A 17,004-nucleotide genomic window follows, 5' to 3' on the forward strand; every position below is an offset into this window, starting at 1 on the left:
CCTTCTGTATTGTGTTAACTTTCTTTCTTTTTAAACTCCGTAAACACAAGAAGTTTGTATTGAGGCACGCGCCATTCAGCTTTTGCTAACGCACGCCCACCTGTCAGTTTGTCAATTGTCTTATTTTCTTAGATCGACTGGTCTGCGTGAGTTTCTGAGACCAAGCTCCTTGTAACGAAGGTGCAGTTTTGTTTTCGTAAAGTGACCCGTTCACAGAACAGGAAATCGCAGACACGTGTAAGAATATAGCAGAATAAATCTGTGTGACCAGTAGCTTTGCTCGCTAACGTATTTCACGTTTATCCTCTGGTGGTTCAATGATGATCAACGCGACTTATATCGCTTGAATCCGTTAGATCCCGTCTCACAGAGGAAGGGGGGTAGATAACCTCTTGAGTAGACGTGTGCTGAACGTTAACAAACAATTTTTTTACGCCTCATAGACTTAATTTAAGACATACGCTCACATATATTTTACTAAAAGCTATGTAATACAAATTCGTCGTAAAAGTTTTTGCATTGCATGGTTGGTGAGGACGTTATCATGTCATGGTCGATACCAATATTCGATTAGAGTAGCCCAAGAGAAGCGATGGGTGGTGGTGTTGAAAAGTTCCATATCCTCTAGTCTGTCATTTCTAAATCAAGGCTGGCAAATCGTCCTGAGTATGTACATTATTACGTTTTCTATGACGTGAAATTGTTTGTCGTGTGCAAACTTTAGCAACAACGGGTGAAGAGCAAATGTATTTATTCACACGAATATTAAAGTAATTACCTACATGAACATTGCTCCGTAAAAGGTCAGAGTATGTGCCGGATACGCTAACTCTCACGTAGTAATTAAATATTATTTGATAAAAACCAGGTTTTATCTACCAGGGGAGAGAAAAGGCGAAATGTATCTAACCCTATCATGTCTGTAATACGTAAATACTAGAAAAAAGTATGTGTGTGTTTTCTTTACCAAAGCCACATCGGGCTACCTGCTGAGCCCCGCCAAGGGGAATCGAACCCATGATTTTAGCGTTGTAAATCAGTAGACTTACCGCTGTACTAGCGGGGGAACCAAAAAAAGAAGCCACCCATTAACACAGCGGAATTTCCACTGGACATATCACTAGAAAACGTGTTTTGATACGTGAGGTGGGCAGAGCAAAAACGTTTATTTGTGTAGCTTAACCACAAAATAACAATAAAGCGACAGAGTAGGCAACAGTATAATAAGTCATCGTTTCAACGAAGTGAGTAAAATTTTTAATCAATCGTTTCACTCAGATGATTATTGGTGATATGAATTTGAAGTTTAAAATATGTAAGTGAACAGTTTGTTTGTTTTGAATCTCGCGCAAAGCTGCACGAGGGCTATCTGCACGAGCCGTCCCTAATTTAGCAGTGTAAGACTAGAGGGAAGGCAGCTACTCATCACCACCCACCGCCAACTCTTGGGCTACTCTTTTTACTAACAAATAGTGGGATTGACCGTAACATTATAACGCCCTCACGGTTAGGAGGGCGACCCTCGGATTACAAGTCGAACGCCTTAACACGCTTGGCCATGCCAGGCCAAATTGTTTAGTAACAGGCTACTTAAAAACAAGACCAAATTATAATAAATAATTTGATATTCAGGGAAATACAAAAAAGAAGTTCAAAGATTACTTGCACATAAAAAAATTTAACGAAAACTCTGATTAATAGATTAATTAATAACTTGATTTTAAACAGACGGATGTCAAGAAAGAGTCTATTTAAATTGGCAGGAGGAACATAGTAGGAATATAGGAACGTAGTAGAAGTTCACAAATGATTGTTACATCACTAGGATATGACAATAGGCAAAAATACAAGAAAAAACAAATGTAGTTAAAACGAAAGCAAAAAGATTAAACAAAATAGCCAAAGATTACAGGTAAATGTTTATGAAATTATTGCTATGAAAGAGCATCCCAGTCGCACAGCGGTATTTCTGCGGACTCAAACCGCAAGAAACCGGGTTTCGATACCCGTGGTAGGCAGAGTACAGATAGCCCATTGTGCAGCTTTGTGCTTAACCACACAAGAAAAATTACAAAATGAGACACAGAGAGAAAATAGCTGAGTTTAAGATAATTTTAATATTTTAACTGTAATAAATGTATCGTAAGAGACACGAGGAACGAAACTCGGTACATGAACAGTAACTGAGAACAGTTAAATAGTGTTACGATTGGAACGCATAATATGAAACTCACTACGACAAAATAAGGTTACCTCAAAGAGGTATTGGATTTATGCCTAAAATGTCATGGAACTAACGAATGATAGTATTTGAAAATGACACATGTCGTGTTTGAAATTCGCATACACTACCTGCAATTCGGTAAATCTAGTTACTCTACGGTTAGCATAAATTTATATGCAAAGAAACATTTAACTAGCGCTCCGAAGCGCATATTTAAAACTTTGTAATTCGTAGTTATATTTACAACTGAAAACCTATCCAAAGATGAATTTATTACCATTTGATGTCCTCCGCTGTTACAGCGGTAAGTCTACGGATTTGCAACGCTAAAATCAGGGTTCGATTCCCCTCGGTAGATGCAGCAGATAGCCCGATGTGGCTTTGCTATAACAAAACACACACATTTCGTATGTCATCACTTGATTTTAAAATATACGATTGCAAGGAAAGTAGATAAGTAATTGAAATCATAAATTTAAAATTTCTCAAATTTGAGGGAAATTGAAAATCTAGTTGAGGAATGTTTGAAAGCAGAAACGGGCGCTAAATAAGCAGCTATAGAAATGTAAGCTGCTTTGTTATTGGTTGAGAATAACGAGTCATATACGTGTAATGGTAAATTTTCTCAAGACAGCACAGGTTAACTTCCTTTTATATAAAGAAATGGAAAAGTGTAACGCGATATACGTTGCTGGTATATCAAATGTTATACATTCATCAGTGAATCTGAAAGCGTTGGACAGTGTTATAACAGACTTTCTCTTTATAATATAATTTAAAACGTTTATGCAGTGAATAAAATAGGACGAATATTGACGTAGTTTTAACATGAAAAGAAATACTGCTGTTTCCTCCTGAATTTATTTCAAAACTGAAAATGAAACGAGCTTTATGAAAGTTTTGTTTTCTTGAATTTTCGCGCAAAGCTATTCGAGAACTATCTGCGCTAGCCGTCTCTGATTTTGAAGAGACAGGCTGGATAGAAGGCAGCTAGTCAACACTACTTACCGCCAAATTCTTAGGATACTCTTTTACTAAAGAATATACGTGTTGTGACGGATTATACATGATAACGTTGCCACGGCTGGAAATGCAAGCTTGTTCACGGACGGATTTGGTCCTGCGTCCCGCAAAATTCGAATGGAGTATTCTAGCTAACAGGTCGTGCCAGGCACCAACTCTGTAAAAAATGTAAAAGTTACCAAGAGAAATAACAACGAAGTATTGAAGACGTTTCAAAGGAAAACAAGTCAATATTTTAATTAAATATGGTCAAAATGGTGAGATCAAATATGAAACATGAGTGGTGGGATTATAACTCTCAATTTGTAGAAATAATAAAACATTAAAACATGTTAAAAGGTCAGTTCTGTTCGTTGATCTTACTTTGTGAGAAAAGAAAACCTCTAGAGATCTTTGTAGCTAAAATAAAGTATTATTCTACCTCAAACCTAATTTGTTTTTGTTCGTTTCCTGTTAAGCACGAAGCTACACAATGGGCTGTCTGTGTTCTGCCCACTACAAGTATCGAAATCCGGATTTTAACGGTATGAGACTTCAGATTTAGAGCTGAGTTGTTGGGGGACAACAAAAAATTATGAATGAATTTAAAATAATTCTCAAGTTTTCTGGCCCCAACTAAAAAAGCTTGAGAAACGTCACAAGTATCAACCAATAAAATAGCATTATTGTAGCAGTTTAAATATTCTGAGAAAGTTATTAGTGGTTAAAAACAATAAAAACAGTGATGACATATTGGAGGTTATAGGATACAGAAGATGAACTACCAAAAGTAGAAGGTAAATTATTCTTGGAACATACAAGCTTTTAGTTTGGTTTAGTTTTGGAATTTCGCGAAAAGCTACTCGAGGGCCATCTGCGCTAGCCGTCCCTAATTTAGCAGTGTAAGACTAAAGGGAAGGCAGCTAGTCATCACCACCCATCACCAACTCCTAGGCTACTCTTTTACCAACGCAAATTGGATTGACCGTATCATTATAACGCCCCCACTGCTGAAAGGACGAGCATGTTTGGTGCGACCGGGATTCGAACCAACGACTCTCAGATTACGAGTCGAACGCCTTAACCCACCTAGCCATGCTGGGTCCTACAGGTTTTAAATGGCACATTTACAGCATAAAGAGTTTGAAGTGTTATAAAATACCTATCGAATACAGAAAGGTACGGGGAATCATCCTTGGTTATTTAATTCAGCCTTGAACACCTGGTAACAACTGAGAAAAATTTTACCATCTTATCTTACTGGAGTATCCATAAAACACTTAACCTACATATGGAATTTTGTGTGGATTTAGGCTTAGTTTTAATGCACCAATTTGACGTAAGATCATTGTTGTTAGATATGGTACTAACTACTGTAACTAACTGCTGGTTTAACTCGAAGATCTTCCTGAGATAAAAAATATTTTTTAATTTCCATTTTTAATGACCAGTTTCTTACATTAAAATGTAATAATTAAGTTAGACATATTTTTAAATACGTTGCTGGGCAGAAATATTGGTTTTTGTGAGTGAGTGTGCAGTTTGATGTAGATGTTACATGGAGTTCTTCTCTGTTCGTGGCTTTGATTACAATTTAATGTCAGATGTAAAAATTACATTATTTTAAACAATAAACAATTCATTGTTACTAAAAACTATTTATGTGCATTTATGTATATGTATATATATAAGGTAATAGGAACACACGGAGCGAATTTCGAGCTGTTTCGTTTTATTAAATTTAATCACGTCTTGTGTTCTTATGAATGTAAATCCGGCCTACCTAAACAGATGAGCATTTACTAAAGTATGTTTGAAGCAGTTGAATCAAGAGGAAAACGTTAGACGTATAGAAGGAAGCGAATTATCATTATACCTAAAAACTGGTCATTTCAGCCGTGGGGCGTTATAAAGTTACGGTCAATCCCACTATTCATTGGTAAAAGAGTAGCCTATGAGTTGGAGGTGGGTGATGATGACTAGCTGCCTTCCCTCTAGTCTTACACTGCTAAATTAGGGACGGCTAGCGCAGATAGCCCTCTTGTAACTTTGCGTGAAATTCAAAAACAGACAAACCAAATACAGTTTCTTAAAATTTAGAATTGTCCCCACATAAGATTGATTTCAGCTAAGTAGTTTACTGACCTTCTCATCAAAGTTTGTTGAAAAAAAAACTGTGCCATTTTCTCATTTACAGCCAAATAATTCAAAACATGCATTTATGCTCAACGTTTGCGTATTTTTACGCAAACAACGACGACACTGTGCTTGTTTTTTTTTATGGAATTTTATAAATTAATTGATTTGCTAAGTAAATTGTGTCGAATAAGTAACCTATGTGTGTTTGTTTGTGTTTTCTTCTAACAAAGCCACTGTGGGCTATCTGCTGAGACCACCGGGAAGGAATCGAACCCCTCATAGTAATGTCTGAACAATAGGAAACATTTTGATGAAACTTTGTATAATGGACGGCAACTGTCTGTTGTGGAGACAGAAGTGTAGAGGAAGACGTTTCTGAAGACAAAAAGAGTGTGTGTTTGTGTTTTTCGTATAGCAAAGCCACAAAGGGCTATCTGCTCAACCCACTGAGGGGAATCGAACACCTGATTTTAGCGTTGTAAATCCGGAAACACACCGCTGTACTAGCGGGGGACAAGACGAAAAGAAGACTTTCTAAACATCGTCCCCTGTACTTGTGTCTCCACAATAGGAAGTTGCCGTCCATTCCACAAAGTTTCATCATGAATACTCTGCCAAAACAATCTATCAGAGGAAACGTTTTTCTCCTCTCTACAGAACAATAATAATGTTTTATTATTACCCAAAATATTTGAGATAAAAAAACTGTTGTTATTCGTAACATTTTTCTTTCATTAAGCACAAAGCTACACGATGGGCTATCTATGCTCTGCTCACCATGGGTATCGAAACCGGGTTTTTAGCGTTGTAAGTCCACAGACATACCGCTGAGCTATTCGTAACATAACAAAACCTTAATCTCAGTTATGAAGAACTGAGTTTCGTTTGATTTCGAAGCAAAGGATGAATTTTACTTTTTTAAAGTTATTTTGTAGTTTTTTGTTTCTCAATATATTTACTTTCGCATTCAAGGGTTCCGGCAGGCCCGGCATGGCCAAACGCGTTAAGACGTGCGACTCGTAATCCGAGGGTCGCGGGTTCGCATCCCCGTCGCGCCAAACATGCTCGCCCTTTCAGCCGTGGGGGCGTTATAATGTGACGGCCAATCCCACTATTCGTTGGTAAAAGAGTAGCCCAAGAGTTGGCGGTGTGTGGTGATGACTAGATGCCTTCCCTCTGGTCTTACACTGCAAAATTAGGGACGGTTAGCGCAGATAGCCCTCGAGTAGCTTTGAATATTTAGGACCTTAATGACCTAATGTACAAGTTTATCTGGGAGAGGTGTTTAGGACTCTCTTCATCATATATGCAATACCTGTCTAGTTCACACAACAGCTCATTTCTTCTCCAATTTCTATCGAAATATTTTATTGTACTATGTAGGAGTCTATCTGGTATTGTTTGTGTATTTGAGTATTTGTGCATGAACTTTGAGGAAGTGGGTTTAGGTACTCTGTATGCTGTTTTATTGATTAGTTGCAAAGTTTTGTTTTGATTATTTAAATGTTGTTTTTCATCACAGGTTTGATCTTTCTGTTTTTAATGCAGTGTTTCCTTTTTTAGTTAACTGTTAAAATAATGTTGTTATAAATACGGCCATATATGCAATAATTTATAACAATTATGTTAAATACGAACATGATAAAATTTTTTATCTCATCCTCCAAAGTAAAAAACGATAAAAACGCAATTATAGAACTAACATTGAAGTTTATTGAAATCTCAAACTATTTAAAAGTGAATATTGTGATAGATATTACACAAAAACTTTGCCATTTTACTCAAAAATTGAATTTTTTACTGACAGATACACGTGGCATATTGGTGTTTTTTTCATAAATATCTAAGAGCTTTGCTATATAACCAACATTTTTGTTACAGACATTCAGTTCAATATGTCGTAATTTTACTTATATTGAGCGTGTGTAACTTGCGAATTTTAGCAACGAATCCATCTTAGTTTACAGCCAATAAAAATCCAATACTTTTCTAGTAATTTTTTCTTCTCTTTAAGCAAAAACGCCCTAAGTTCAAAGCCTAAATTTAGTTGTTATTACATACCATCCTTCATATTTGTGTATTGGTTACGTTCTGCTGTCACACATCTATATATCGATGTAAAGTTTGCAATCATAGAACAAGCTGTACTCTAACAAATCAGAGTTCCAAAACACATACCAAACTGTCAAACACAAGAAGACATTCTAGCTGTAGCTCCCTCTTTTTTATTTTTAACAAACCAAACAATTCTCAGTGTTTCTTGGATACTTGATTCTATATCCTAGGACTAAGTACGTATAATTGCTTCTCTCCACCCAGGGATTGACAGTAAATCCGTGTACCAAGCTAAAGTTCAGTTTTTTCACGTGACAAAACCAATAACCTGGTCCTCTGCTACTTTCATTTCTGTCCCTGTCTACTACCCCTTCTTTCACTAGTCCCTCCCTCTTCTGCTTAAGCACTGGGCTCAACATCTAGTCCCCTCCGCACGCATCACCCGGTTTGCAGCCGAGATTGTCTGTCTCTACAAATTGTCTTGTAATTCCTAGAATTCCTATAGAATTCATTAAGTATTGGGAAATGTGATGGGCTTTTTTTAAACGTGAAAACATCTTTAAAACAAATAACCGTGCAAGTTCAACACTATGTTCTCTGTCTCTCGTTGAAGAAGTAAAAACTTTTTTATCTAGATTTAAACGAGCTGCACTTTTTTGTTCATGTCTCTCGTGCACTAAGTGGTACGCTTCAGTGTGTTTCACACGAGTTTTTGGTTCTGGTACAATTGATTTATTATAAAGGCGCGGTTCGTTTCAAGTTAGATGATCAGAAAGGCCAACAATATCAATGTTGATCATGTAAATATTAACTGGCTAATACTTGTAATGTTTATTGTAAAAGCACATTGATCATTATACAGTCATATTCCTGTTCATATTTGTATACAAATAGCCTTGCAGAGCAACTAGGTTATGTATATCTATATATATTGCTTTCTATAGAAAGAGTACTTAAACAAGTGCTTTGTCACCAGTGCTAAAATGACACAAAGTGTAGAAATTTTATTGCATAGTTTATCATTATTATTGAATTACACCTACACATCTATTGTGAGCCAAGCACACTGTGGGTTTGGATCAACTATTTATGTTATACAATGTATTCATTTAAACAAAGTAATTCACCTTTTAAACCACGATTGGCCCGGCATGACCAGGTGGGTTACGGCGTTCGACTCGTAACCTCAGTGAGGGTCGCGGGTTCGAATCCCCGTCACATCAAACATGCTCGCCCTTTCAGCTGTGGAAGCGTTATAATATGACGGTCAATCCCACTATTCGTTGGTAAAAGAGTAGCCCAAGAGTTGGCGGTGGGTGGTGATGACTAGCTGCCTTCCCTCTAGTCTTACACTACTAAATTAGGGACGGCTAGCCCAGGTAGCTCTTGAGTAGCTTTGCGCGAAATTCAAAAACAAACAAACACGATTATTTACTGTCGAAAAACAAGGATATTTTGCAATCTATATAAATCAACATCAACATGTGTGTCTGTTTGTTCCTTATACTGATACACATTTCTCGACCAATCAGCATCAGACTTGACATGGCGATACAGGATGACATGAGGTATGAGTGGACCCCCGCAATCTAATTTTTTATTGATATAATTCTTTAAAACAGTATGCCTTTATTGTCAATACTGGTACCTTATTGTACTTTAATGCATTTTTAATGTTTATTATATTAAGAAAGTAAAAGCACAATTTGTCATCCTTTGCTATAGAAAAGGTTTTAGTTCATCTGTCCAATGGACAGGTATTCCAGGTAGTAATACATAACTGTAGTTTAAACAATATATTACTTCTATTAAATGTCCTCAGATATATGAGTAGCCCCAAGTAAACAAACACTGATTGAATGTTTCACTTTAAATTGTAATTCGTAAGACGTGATAAGAATGGAATTTAAAACAGGTCATGTATAACATTAAACTTTACAATTTGTTTCATATTTTATAAAATCAATGAAATTATTGTAGTGTTGTTTCGATGTTTATTTATGTTTGAAATATGTCACAGTCTTCCCCATGTTAAATTTATCATCTTAAAATCTATACCGAGTCAAGCACGGCCACACGGCTAACGAATTGGACTGGGAAAACTCAAGGATTTCGGATTCAAGACGTGCTGTCACATAACACGTTTCGTATGTTTACCTGCGGGTGTTATATACGAGTATCAGTCATTCCCGCTATTTGGTAAGAGTAACTGCTTCAAGCCGTAAGCGTTATTCTCTGTTTGCCTTCCTTCGAATCCCAGTAAGAAATAAGGATGAATGAATCTGTAATATAATTTATACATGCTTAAAATTTGAATATTCTCGTACATTAAACACCATGTCATCTTCCAAGAAGCTCCCATCTAAATCTTGTGGACATATACACTAGTTAAAAATATATACAATGCTTTTCAAGGTCTGTATGTTAACTGCGAATATAATCAAGACCTAGTTTCACACCAACTTTCATCTAGGCTGATGATGTCTACGTCCTTTGTACAATGGCCACAAGCAGTGCATTTGGATTATACTTGATAAAAGTAACTGGGTCAAAATCAACTAGTAACTTTTCTAGTGGATTCTGTGTTAGTCTTCTAAAAAAAACTCATTTTCAACGAATCGTGATATATATAGTTAACTTGATTGTTTATATACTAGTGTGTTTATGTACATAGTGGTGCAGGAAAAGGGGGAAGGCTCCCCTCACTTTTCACTCTCTCCCAGTAAAAATGCATCAGAATTAGAAAAAAATTACTTTCAGAAAAAGTGTAAGATTGCGTCAAACTTAATATAGAAACTAAGAGCTTCTAGGGTCCTCGTGCGAGTCCATGATCCCGGCAATAATGGGTGCACCTGTGGTGTACATTCTCTCGTTTCTCTCTTCAAATAAACCTTGGGCTCTCCCATTTTTAATTTGCCTCCTACACCTCTGGTGCTTTTCCAGGTTAACTCTCAAACAGAAGATCATTTGATCCTTTCTATTATACAGGTTGGTATATCGTGTTTGCCACCAGTGACACAGCAGAATGTCTGCGGACTCACACCCGCTAGAAATCTGGTTTCGATACCAACCAGTGGTGAGCAGAGCACAGACATCTCTTTGAGTATCTTATCATGTATGCTATTTTTAATATAAAGGAAACATTTATGTTCTCTGTTGTACGTAAAGATCCACCTCTTTAATCTGTTATTTAAACTTTTCGATTTGTTACTACAACTGATCTACCGCTCTTTATGAAATTAACTAAGTAACCGTAGTCATACTTACACGAGCGTAATAATCATAACTTTATTCTTTTCCTATAATTCAGATTTTTTTAAGATAATGTATTGGTTATTAGTACAGTTCAAGCTTCTAGATAGTTATATCATTAAAATACCCATAAAGAACAATTGGATTGGAATACAATTATCAGAAAAGAATCTGGTTTCCATACAGAGGTATCTGTTGCTTTATCCATCATTCTGCAGTAGTGTACAGGCATGCTTATAAGTATCATCTTCTGGCTTACAAATTTTACGATATTTCATTATGTTAACAGTAAAGGTGAACAACGAACTATTTCCACTTGGTAGACAGCTGCTATGTTTGTTCCGAAGCTCAGTCTCACGTATTCAGTGAACAGCGAGAGCATGAGTGGAGTTTCAAAAACACTTCGCGCACTCTTCTGCTGAAAAGATGGGCTGTCAAACGAGGACCTCTGGAATAACATATTTACGCATTAAGAATAATATATTAAGTACTTTAAGCGTGTCTTGATTTGTTAGACATGTTTACTCAAATAATACACATAAACTTTAAATGAAAAAGAATACATCTGTTGTAGCCTTACATATAAAGCCTAAAATGTTTTTATTTCTTAAATAAATTGTACTTCAGCATACTGATCCTAAGAACTCTTCAGTTATGTCAGTTCAGATTTCAATGAGTTAGTACAAAATTCACTTCTTGCCCCATGTCTTCTGCTATGAAGACCACGTCGCCTGATACAACACATAAGAAGGATAAGGAACACTTCAAACCTCTTCAATGCTTTTCGTGTACTTACAATGAAAGGTTATAACAATACCTACACTTCTATCTATATGTATTCATAAACAGTGTGTACACGTTTCAGGTGAGTAAATAATAAAACGAGTCTAAAAAGGTCATGATAATCCAAGCCTGTTGCAATGTCGTTCCTTCACTGGCTTACAAACTCCAGCCCTGTATCATATAATGTTTTAAGCGCCCTCTGTTAGCTCTTCTGTAGCAAACTTATGTTTTTATTTCCTGGACAAGTTTTACTGCCGGTGGATCCGCGTTGCTTGAGGGGTTATAACGCTAAAATACGATGTTCAATCATTGTGACTGGGGATAGCAGACATTGCGGGAGCTTTGGGTTTAACAACGAACAAATTGAAGAAACTGAATATTGAAATACAGTCTTTTCATAATAAAATGTGTCTAAATCATCGTTTTTCTCTTTTTACATCACGTGACCTCGATATATTTGTATATTTTCAAATGAAAATCTGAATAAGAATTCGTTTCATTACTCTGTATTCTTACATTTTCAGTAAGTTGTTGTTGTTTCTTTTTTTCTGTTACAGGGTTGTCGGGTTGAGTCGTAGATCAAGTCCAAATGATCGTAGAAACAAAACGGTATTTTTGAGAATTTTCAATAGCTGCATATATGATATAGCATTTACTGCTCAAATACAAAATTGTATGTTACAACAGACGCAAATATAGATGCTTCTAAGAACATCATAACTATTTGATGTTATTACATCTTTTCTGTGTGTCTATGTATGTCCTATACACGACTTTAATAATCAAACTATGTTTATCGATGTGTATGGTAATTCATGTTTACATCCATGTTCACGTTAAGTATTTTAACACGTTAAAGTGCTGACACCTTTGTTTTTCACAAAGTGTACGGAAATAAGAACGTGGACTTGAAGAAACGAGTTTCAAGTTTGAAATGTAGTCACACGTGTTTATACAGCTTTCATGAGGGACAAGGAATTTAAATTTCATCGCAAGAGACGTTGAGACCAGTCAACCTGGTAATAACAATTTATCAGAAACTACGCGAGAAAGAAGGAAAAGTTATACTTAGATATCTAATTAAGGTGCATGGCACGTTGGATAGTCTATAAAACTAAATAATTATTGTAGAATTAACGTTAATATTCAATTTGAAAATCAGTTATTACGAAGTGTGATTATTCAATCCGTTATATGTATGTATGTTAACACTATAGAACACTTCTTTATCTGCTATGAAGGCTTCAATAGACATTGAGTTTCTAAATTTTTCTTCACTAAGGATGAACTGTAAAAATTATATTTTTAAGCTCTTTGACTTTCCACTATTTGTTCAGTTTTTGCTTTTTTTATGCAATTACATTTTATGATTCCATTAAATCAAAGCTAATGATGTTAATAAATTCACAATTAATCAAAAACAGAGTCCACATCTCTGAAGTATTTGAAAAAAATATTACATTTTAAGAGGTTAGCTCTTGTCCATCTCTTTTACCTCCACGACGGAGGTTAGCTCCTGTCCATCTCTTTTACCTCCACGACGGAGGTTAGCTCCTGTCCATCTCTTTTACCTCCACGACGGAGGTGGACGGAGGTTACGTTTTCACCACTATGTGTGTGTTTCTTAGCAAGATGTTTTGAAAACAAATGAATTGATGTGGACAAAAGTTGTTATGCATTTGAGTATGACCAAACTTAAAAAGTGATTAGTTTTTGAAGAGTAAACATCAATGTTCAAGGTCGCACTAAAGTCATGAACATCCAAAAAAATCGCTATTTGTTAACGTGGGACCAGCTGTTTTTGTTTATATTATTTTTGGTCCTTTAACTCAGTCAAAAATAATCTGATTTTGATTAAACTTGGTGGACTTATGTAGAATGTCCGTTAATGACGACGGACACACAGACACATGATCGGCGCTACCTGGTGGAGTTGTGCACTAAAATGAGTGCCCCTCTAATTACGTTTTTGTTTAAGGTTCTAACGTAAATCTACACTTATCTGCTCATAGCCGTCACTAATTCTGAGCTCATAAATTATGAAGAAAAGAAAGTTATTCAATAGCGCCTACTGGCAACTTTTGAGCTATTCTCATCTGTAAATAGTGAGATTCGATCAATGCTCTTACAGTGCATTAAAGGTCCAGAAATGCAACACGTGTTTTTTTCAGAATCAGGACGTAAAGCATGAACCTTCGAATTCACGGTCCAAACACGCCAATCAAATTGTTTAAGTCACCCCTTCTTCGTGGCGTATGATTACAGATCCCTTCAGGTACAGTCCACACGTTAATAACGAATATACACCTTAAACTTCTAAATTCATTTATAACTTCTCAATATCTCAGTTTAAAATATAGAAAAGTTTAAAAATGTCATTCCTATCTCAAAAATGACGGCATGTTATAAAACAACTGAAATGATTTAGGTTGAGACATAAAGAAACTTTGGTTTAGATTTTGCGCACAGCTACATGAGGACTGCGCTAGCCGTCCATAATTTAGTGATGCGACGCTAGAGGGAAAGCAGCTAGTCATTACAACCCAACGCCAACTCTTTTCATACACTTTTACCAAAGAATAGTGGGACTGACCATCACATTATAATTCCCCCACGCCTGAAAGGACGAGTACATCTGGGGAACGGAATGCAATCCCGCGACCCTTAGTTTAGGAGTCAAACTCCCTAATCACTCGGCCACGCCGGGTCGAGACTTGAAAAACGTCTGAATGAAAAGCAGTAAACTGTTAATATCAAATATTTGGTGTTTTATCAGTTGAGACAATAAGCATGTTTTATTGTAAGCGTTTTGAATGTCTGAACTCAAACTCATAATATGTTTTAAAATTAGATCTGTTTCAGAATATAATAGAGACATTTAAATTTACAGCTCAATGCATACTGAATCTTTGTGTGTTTTGCATTAAATTAAACATGCGTTGTTTGCCCTTAGCTTTGGACACAAACTGGGCAGTTAAAGTCATTTTGGGAAACAAAGTGGCACAGAAACATTGAACTTTGATTTTTTTTTTCTTGTATTTAATTTTAAACTGGATTGTTTTGTATGTTATGTGTTGCATCTGTATATGTTTCACGGCCCGGCATGGCCAGGTTGGTAAAGGCGTTCGACTCGTAATCTGAGGGTCGCGGGTTCGAATCCCCGTTGTACCAAACATGCTCGTCCTTTCAGCCGTGGGGCGTTATAATGTGACAGTCAATCCCACTATTCGTTGGTAAAAGAGTAGCCCAAGAGTTGGCGGTGGATGGTGATGACAAGCTGCCTTCCCTCTATTCTTACACTGCTAAATTAGGGAGGGCTAGCGCAGATAGCCCTCGTGTAGCTTTGCACGAAATTAAAAAAACAAACAAATTGTATACGTTTCGCATTTTGATTGTAAGATGGATGATGTTTTAATTTTTCGTTTTCTTTTATTTAAATATTAAACTGGGTTGTTTTGTATGTTATATGTTGCATTTATATACGTTTCACATTCTGAGTAGAAGCTCCGTGGATGATGCTTTAGTTTTTCTTGAAGCTCTTCAGACGTAAGTACATCTAGCAAGAAACTTTCCAAGTAGTCAGTCATGTGTTTGCTACGTGTAACATGTGGCTTTTCAAGTAGTTGTTCAAACGTGTTACGTGTAGCAAGTAATCTAGTAGATACAAACACTACAACATTAATTGTTTCCTAAACCAAACAGTTTTTGGAGGTCAAAGCACTCTGAAGAACACTTACTACCCCTGTGGTATCTTTGACATGAATATTTACACAGGTGGCTATTAGAAACCCACAAGTATTCGAGTATTCGAGGATTTGGTTTGCAAAAAAATAGCTGAAAGGTGTGATTGACACACTGGATAGTTGGGTAAAACGAAACACGTATGTTTGTTGTACACCAACATCACGCAAATGCCTGAAGTAAGTAGAATGAGCACTGAATATACAAAGAGAAGAAACGTGTGAGTGTAAAGAGTAAGCACTGGACATCTCATTTTTGCTGTGCTTACATTGTTTAAACATGAGCACCCTCAGAAGAGAACTAAGAGACTTAAACCAGTGTATGTAACTAATTAACTAACTAACTTATTAAAGGAATGTGAGGTGACAGTATACTCAGCCTACAGCGAGTTAACATATATAGAGGGAACCCGCTTTCTTTCATATTAATATTAGAAGAATTGTTTGTTTGTTTGTTTGTTTTTGTTTTCTTGAATTTCGCACAAAGCTACTCGATGGGCTATCTGTGCTAGCCGTCCCTAATTTAGCAGTGTAAGATTAGAGGGAAGGGAGCTAGTCATCATCACCCACCTCCAACTCTTGAGCTACTCTTTAACCAACGAATAGTGGGATTGACCGCCATTTATAACGCCCCCACGGCTGAAAGAGCGAGCATGTTTGGCGCGACGGGGATGCGAACCCGCGACCCTCAGATTAGAAGTCGCCTCCTTAACACGTTTGGCCATGCTGAACCTCATTTGAAGAATCGTAGAATGAAAGGAGATCACACTTTTGGAAACAGACATTCTTTAAGTCTGGCCTCAAATTATCCTCGGAAAATATTTATTTGTTTTGGAATTAAGCACAAAGCTACACAATGGGCTATATGTGATTTGCTCAACATGGGTATCGAAACCCGATTTCTAGCGGTGTGAATTCGCAGACATTCCGCTGTGCCACTGGGGGTCTCCGTAAAATGAACTGAAACTTTGGGGAATCATCTTTCCTCACAGTCGTTCATCCTGGTGTTACAGAATGAAACTTCTTGCACACGTGGTTAAAAGATTTGCATTCAAGTGATATTTCAGATTGAAAGACTGTTTTGTAACAGTAGCTGTGAAAACATGGTCTAAAACACTTTATTTCAAAAATTAAAACAGGTAATGGTTTAGTCACTATCTTATTATGATGTTAGTTTTGGAACTGGAAAAAAATATGTTACTTCATGAACACGAGTAAGAGCAAAATAAGTTCATAATTCCGTCGGGTTGTTTTGAATTAAGCACAAAGCTACACAACGGGCTATCTGTGCTCTACCCACCACGGGTATTCCGTCGGAAATGTATAGGAACATTAAAGAAGTAGGCTTAGCAGTTCCAAACTAGTGTATATGTTTTTGAGACATACCCTTGCTAATAATAACTACTGGATTACAGGCTTAAAGATGGCCCAGCGCGGCTCCATGGCTAAAGGCTGAAATGTGTATCTGAAGATTCTATGTTCGCGTCCCGTTACACCTTCCCATTATCCTCCATGCAAGAAAAAAAAGGAAAAACCATACCAAGCACATTGGTGCTGGGTGGTTTATGAGAGTATGTGTGTGTATATTGTCTTATATCAAAGTCACATCGGGCTATCTGCTGAGTCTACCGAGTTATAAGAGTGATGGTTAAATAACTCAATCCAGTTTGACAAAGACAGCCCGAGAACTGGCGACGAGTAAAGTCGACTAGTTATTTTCTAAGTAGTAATCCATTACTTTAAAGTTAGAGATAGTTAACGCAGAAAGACCTCGTGTAGCTTTGCGCACAATTAAAAAAAAAACAAAAA

This window comes from Tachypleus tridentatus, chromosome 1 (genome assembly GCF_004210375.1).
Source record: "Tachypleus tridentatus isolate NWPU-2018 chromosome 1, ASM421037v1, whole genome shotgun sequence".
Classification (NCBI taxonomy): domain Eukaryota; kingdom Metazoa; phylum Arthropoda; class Merostomata; order Xiphosura; family Limulidae; genus Tachypleus; species Tachypleus tridentatus.